Raw genomic sequence first — 7,323 nt, 5'->3', positions numbered from 1 at the left:
CCCCCCAATAACCACCGTCATCACCTGGACAGGAAGTAGCTATGCTGCAGATGTTGTTACCCAATTTGCTCCTGGAAGGAACAGCGTAAAATTGTGTTATGAGCAGTGCCCATTGGCATCATCGGTTCGGTTCGGTTCGGCTTTGTTAGTTTTGGTAAACCGGACTGTCTTCCATGGGACACCTGGTTTATTTAATTCATAGTAGGGCACTGAAGCCGCCAGAAACCGATCCGAACCAAACCGAACCGAACCTCCAATGGGCAACAAAAGTGTCTTTCCCACAGATGCAACTCCATACGGTGCAATCGATCGGGACGATCCTATGGCCCTTTTGACTATGCGTTCTGCAGCCTCACCATCAATGCCATAAACGACATTGTTGTTGTTGTCAGCGTTGTTGTAGCAGCTGCTGCTGATCATGGCTGCGACAGTTGCTGGTAAAGGTCTTGTTTGTTTGTTTGTTTTTGCTTCAATAAAGAGAAGCGCATCGACACGATACCGGTCATATAGTGCTGGGGGGAAAGTAACAGACAAGACAGACAGAAACAATAAAGGGAAAGTAAAGAAGTAGGACCTACAAGAGGCGCCCTCCAACCACCCTCCAAGGGGTTAGGTAAATGCGATGATGGCAGCGAAAACAATGATGATGGTTTTATCACCGCCGTCTTGTACGTATCATTACATAACAACAATAATAACATAAGACAGATGCAATGTGAGAAAGGTATTTTTTCTAGTGCATAGTTTCATAGAAGTGCAGTTCAGTTTTAGTTTAGGTTCATGGCACTGGCAACACACAAATAAGTCATGCAAGTGCCGAATATTAGAACCGTTACTAGAGAGGAACATACAAAGAAAGGGGATAGAAATAGGCACAATACATTGTTTGATTTATTTTTTTTAAAGGTGCAAACCACACTAGAACACCCGTCAAAAAAACCCACACCAGAGCCCCCGCCAACCACACACACAATTCGTTCAATTACAACCAATGAAAAGACACCCGGGGCATGGAGATGTGTGTTTACCGTTTAGCAAATTGACGTCATCCAACAAGGAACATAACTCTGCGCACACCTTATCACAGCAGTAGACGCTCAATTGCAATCCACACTTTTGGAGGCTGTCTCTCCTTCACAGCTCCGATATTATCCAAAGAACACCAGTAGGTAATCCAGTTTGTTCGAATAACCAAGAGGGTACCAAGGGCAGTATAAACTGTGACCAATGACGTATTAGCTACTACTCACGTCGCGCCGAAGGGAAAGCAGATCGTGTTGATCTTCTTTTTTTCCCCGTCACGAAAAAGGCACGACAATCTAGACCGAAACAGTTACAAAGACACTAACAATCGACACCTGGGCAAGGACTCGAACCATAGACATAAGCACTTCTCTCTATCGTTCAATTTGAACCCAGGGCCTGAAAACTGTCCGGCATCTCCATCGCTATCCGACCACAGCACAGCAGCAGCACATCCACCAGGATAGGAGGCAGCGTCAAGTCGTCTTCCCACTACACTGAACGAAGCCGATACGAAAAGCCAACCAGCGATGACGCAGTGGCCGCGGGTGGTGGTGGTGGTGGTAGTGGTAGTGGTGGTGGTGGTGGTAGTGGTAGTGGTGGTGGTGGTGGCATCCGATCGGGACGGACGAAGCGAAAGAAAGGCCCTTCTCGAGAGCGCACAGAAGGGAAGGTGTGCGAACGTGTAGCCGAACGAACGTGCGCTACAGACAGGGGTGGGTGTGGGTAGATAGATACCCGGTCCTCTTTCTTCTACTCTCTCCCTCTCTCTCGCCTTTTTTTTTTTCATCCCTTCCCTACCTTAACGCTCAACCACGGCAGCAAACCTGCTCTCGACGTAGATCTAGTAAAAGCAATAATATAAAGAAGAAGAAAAGCCCCCCGAAACGAAACCTTGCATAGAGGGATGGAAAAAGAGTAGTGGGGGGCACAAGAACCAATGTAAATTCTACGTAAATAATTCTTACAGAACAGCCGCAGTCTAAATTCTCTGCTGAGCACGATCTTTACATTTTTTTCAGATTTGTAAACAAACGACACAGCTTCTCAAACAGTGGCAAAAAGCAAGTGATACACGTATATGGACCACAAAAAGAAACCTGGAAAGGGGGGGGGGGATTGAAGGAACACACAATTTATAATAGTACACAAGGCACGTTCATTTCTTGCTAACGGCATTTACTTAGCAAATGCATAAATACATGTACAATGTATACATGTATATCGATTTTAAATTAGGTCGCCAGGCTTAATCCCGCTGCCGTTCCATAAACTGACAAGCTAATGGCAATGGGTAATGGTCCCCCCCCCCAATCCCCGCTCCCTGAAGATGAACTATCAAACCACCAAACTTTCGGTTGAAAATACAAGTACATGCGTACCTTCAACGTGGGAGCTTGGAACTATTCCTGAAAATCACGTGTTTCCAATCAACATTTAACAAAAGAATGCTCATAATTTTCCTTTTTAATATTTGTTGCTAGTAACCAACTTAAAGCTGAAACGTGCGCTCACAGCAGACGTCTGTGGCACGAGTCCAAGCTCGTGTTATTCTTAACACGATAACAAAATAATTAATTAATCGTGTATGGCAATTGCGGCACAATTACCTGTATTATATCCCCTGTTAAAAATGTTCATAAGCGAAATAAGACTCCGAACTGGAAACACGTTTATGAACAAGAAAAGAAACAGAGTAAAGACAGCAAAGTAATACAGCTTCACGGGGAAACAAATGCCAGTCTCCCACTCAAGTAGCTGGGTTCATTAAGTTCATTACTCTCAGAGCAAACCTAGTTCCGGATCTCATCAGTCGACAATCGCTGAAACACTTGAGAAAGAATTGCGTCCTAAAAATCAATCTCTGGCGGCATACACATGTAATTGGACACAGGGTTATTTTGGGTTTCTTAATATTATTGTTGGCGGTGGTTGCGGTAATTTCATTAGGGGTGTTGCGGAAGTTCTTTTTGTTGTGATTCTACACAGACCAGTTAGTTGGTTTTTTTCTTTTTCTTTTCTACAGTCACTTTGAAGTCAAAATAGTTCCAACCAGCTAGACCTGCATGTATAATATGTAGCTGTAACTCTCAACTTAGTTTAGTTTTAGTAGCGGTTTTACAGCGCTCGCAACTGCATACGGTCATATGAGCGCCAGAAGATTAGAGGTGTTATAAGAGAGTAACAAACATTTGTTATAAAAGAAGAAGGGGAGATTAGGACGGTAGATGTTTGATAGGAAAGAAGAAGCAAACCACTCCAGAGCACCCGCCAACCACCCATTAACTCTCAACGTATTGCACACGAACTGTCACAATTCCACTCAACATCCCCCCTCCTCCGACTTAAGAGCTAAAACAAAAATCATTTACAACTGCGCAACTTACATAGTAAATATCGACAGCAAGGTGGGGCAGGGATGACAAATGAAGGCCTCTGAAATCTGTACGTGGGAATATTGAAAGGGGGAGGGAATGGCACGGAAGAATTTATCATGACCATTCAATGTCTAAAAGTGGGAGGACATGGAATAACATCAAGAGGCTAGGACAGGACACTGGAAGGTGGAAAGTGTTTGTTCGGCCTGATGCAGGGTGAGAAAGGAGGAGATGATGATGATGATGATTCAATGTCAAGTTCGCACGTCAGGAGTACTCATCCTACTTTACCATCCCCTATCTACTCTCTCATTCTCTCTCTCTCTCTCTCTCTCTCTCTCTCTCCGTGTCTGTCTCTCTCACTCACACACACATACACAGACAGACAGACAGACAGACAGACAGACAGACAGACAGACAGACAGACAGACAGACAGACAGACAGACAGACAGACAGACAGGGAAGGAGAGACAGAGAGGTTAAGAAAGAGACAGAACATGTACAGTTCAAATTCAATTTAAAAACTGAACTGTTGCAACATGAGAAAGAGAAAGAGCAAAAAATTAAAGAGGCATCTGCAACAACTCGGGCAGAGAAGACAGGTTAGGCGCATAGCGGCGCCCCTTCCTGAGCATCGCAATCGGCGGCTCCGTGACTAGGCCAGTAAAGCGCTTGAAGAGGGGGGGGGGGCAGCTTCAAAACTTGCTATTAGAAAAAAAGTCTTGGGAAAGAGGGCACATGAAAGAAACCTGCTGTTCCAAATTTAGCATTTCGCCCACAACTTTGCCCGCTGACTCACCGCGACCGGAGCGGCACCTGACGATATTTTTAACCCGCATACACCTAGCCCGCGCATAAACACGGTTGTCGCACGCGCACTCCCAACCCAGTCAGCACCAGGGGCACGGTGGAGGAAGAACAGGAGGAAGGGGAATAAGGCTGAAACATAAACAAAGTGCTAGGCAACACACACACACACACACACACACACACACACACACACACACACACACACACAAGCACGCACACGTTAACATATATACACACCCATGCACACTAAGACACACGCGCATACATGCCCACACGCGCATGCACACACAAAAACACACAACAAGAACACACAAATACACACATACAACAACAACAACAACAGCAATACACAAACACACACACACACACACACACACACACACACACACACACACAAACAAACAAACAAACAAATATACAATGACACACATCGGCGGGTTTTCTTGCCCAAGGTAAGCACGCTGGGGGCAACGGGAAACCTTCAACTCTGGGAGCACATTCCACAAGTAACACACATACACACTCACACACACGTAGGTACGTGAGCGAGCGACGCCAGTTGCGTTCAGCTCACACACATCCACCTTATCTCCGAGAGCGCTGGTGGTTCATTTCCCTTGGTTATACCCAGCGCACATTGCAGAAAGTTTTGTCAGATCCCTACCTGATAAAAATATGGTTCGATAAATTTGAGGGCGGCCTAATTTTTTCCCCTTATGTGGTGGAAAAAACGTTGGCACAATTTGATCGAATCCACCGAAATCAAACGTGTTTGCTTTTCTAGTCCCCATCAGTCTGACGAAAACAGGCAATCAGAACAGAAGACCTACCCCACACACTGCGGGGTCAAATAGTTTTTTTTTTATTAATCGTGAACGTGGAATGGGACAGGCCCTAGTTCAGTTTTTAATTTTTAATTTTCGTAAGAGTTTTACGGCACTTGCAACACAATAAGGTCCAATAAGTGCCGAAGACTAGAGGTGTTACAAGAGAGTAACCAACACAAAATAAAGGAGGAGAGATAAGGACGATATATGTTTTTTTAGTTTTAGTAGAGGTTTTACGGCGATTGCAACTGCATACGGTCATAATTATGAGCGCCAGAAGGTAAGAAGTGTTACAAGAGAGTAACAAACATAAAAAAGAAGAAGGGTAGATAAGGACGATAGATGTTTGATAGGAAAGAAGGAACAAACCACACCAGAGCGCCCGCCAACCACCCACGCCCTAGTTCACTTCTGGGTCAAATTTGACGAAGCAAAGCAGAAGTCAATTTGTATTAGTGTGCACTAGCCAACGCCATTACCCGATCTGATCCGATCCGATCTGATCATGAATCTAACCAGTGGGCATCCGTTCTTTTACCGCCTATATCATTAATAATACGCATCTCGGTGAAAATCACAGGCGCAAAATCGGGGTCCCCTGCCACGAGACAATAATTTAATTAACAGGCGCTGAAAATGTACGTGATAATATAGAAACTAGGAAAACGAGAATGAAAAGGTCAAGTCGGTAGTAGAGCAAAGATCCTGAAATAACTCTCTCGGTTATTCTATCGCCAGAACGTGCGAGTCCGTATTTTCTTGTTCGTTTGTGTAACAAGATAAACAAACACTTCCTGGACACTTGCGATGATTTTGGCGAGCACACTTTTCGGGAATGAGATAGAAAGAAACGTCTCTCGCACGTAATTTATTCATACAATACTTCGAAAGGACGACGAAGGTCTGGATAATACACACTTTTCAATGGTGGAGTGAGGTCACTTGAAAAGGTAAGTTCTCTTAAATCCACTGGCCAAACCCAACATCATCTCTCCCCTGAAAAAATAAAAAAATAAATAAACATAAAGTTGAATCAATTGCTCAAATTAGAGATCGGAAATCAAATTCAGAAACACCCGTACACCCCCATATTTAAAAACCGGGAAAGAAGCCATTATTTCGGGAAGAAGAAAAAAAATGCCGACACCCTCCCAAACAGAGGCGTGTACTTGAGTTCAGAAAGGGGGCGCTTTTATACCACACACGAAGGCGACAACAAGAGCAACAAGAGGGCGGGAACGTCGGACAAGAGGTGCAAGGAAGAAAAATACCGAGAGGCACGACCCGCCCCAACCCAAAAAAAAATACCGTAATTGACTTGTAGTTCTGGATGAGAGTGGAGACGAGGGGGGCACTGTCGGCCAAAGAGTGACTATCACGTCGGCCAAATAGCGGCTATCGCGTTTCCTTTTCTCCGTGGGTGGGTTGTGGGTTTAATGTTCTACAATAAATCAAAGATAGGACCGAGGTAAGTGGACGGCCACTCTCGAAAACTCTACAAAGTCCACGTTCAATTATGTCCTCTTGGGTGTTCAAACAAGGGTCATCCATACCGTGGTACCGTGGTACGCCGTGATACCAACAGACGGAACGGTGCAAAACTGAGAATGAATAAAATGTTGGAGTTTTACCCCCCCCCCCCCCCTTTTCGATCCTGCCTTTTAGGGTCAACACGGGAATCGAACGCCAGTCTCCTGTGTTCGACGGCAAAGTGTCTAATCACAACACTACAGACGCCAAACAGAACCGTGAGTATAAGTCTGAGTAAAGATCGATCATTTAGTCAAGGGAAACAGACAAAGAGACAGACAGACACACAGACAGACACAACACTGGGAAAGAAAAGAAAGCGCCTACCAGAATCGCTCTACAACCTCCAGTGCGAACCCGTTAGTACCTAGACGCTCTAGAGTATAGGAACGTAGGTTAGTACTGATTTACGGCCAATAAGAAGAGGGCAGCAAGTGGGAGAGGGGGCCTGGAACAGGAGCCGAGAGAGATGGTACTGAAGTATGCCGTGCTGGGGATCTTAATGTCCACTGCCGACAGGAAGGGGTCGCAAGTGGTTAAAACTACACTCAGTCACTCTGCCCACAGAACATTCGTACAAACAATTAATGAGGTACATCCATATTGAAGAGCGATATATTATACAATTCTCCCCCTACACCGTTGCTCACACAAGCGCACTCGTCTAAACACATACACACACTCACACACACACAGAGAGAGAGAGAGAGGGAGAGAGAGACAGACAGACAGACAGACAGACAGACAGACAGAC

The 7,323-nt window shown here is 45.1% G+C and overlaps 1 protein-coding gene across 6 annotated transcripts in view; it reads right to left on the bottom strand.

Moving 5' to 3' along the window:
• The window catches only part of LOC101846566 (dnaJ homolog subfamily B member 6), a 69,013-nt gene that overhangs the window by 49,568 nt on the left and 12,122 nt on the right, over positions 1 to 7,323 (bottom strand). Inside the window, exon 1 of one of the 6 annotated variants that reach the window (XM_035968733.1) lies at positions 1,078 to 1,541. The exons of the other annotated variants lie outside the window; for them this stretch is intronic. The gene's annotated coding sequence lies outside the window, so the exon portion shown is untranslated. Of the gene's footprint in view, positions 1 to 1,077; positions 1,542 to 7,323 lie in introns of those variants that run through there. 6 annotated transcript variants of the gene reach the window in all.

Source organism: Aplysia californica, unplaced genomic scaffold (assembly GCF_000002075.1).
Source record: "Aplysia californica isolate F4 #8 unplaced genomic scaffold, AplCal3.0 scaffold00079, whole genome shotgun sequence".
Taxonomy (NCBI): Eukaryota; Metazoa; Mollusca; class Gastropoda; order Aplysiida; family Aplysiidae; genus Aplysia; species Aplysia californica.
This window is presented reverse-complemented; position numbering and strand designations above follow the sequence as displayed.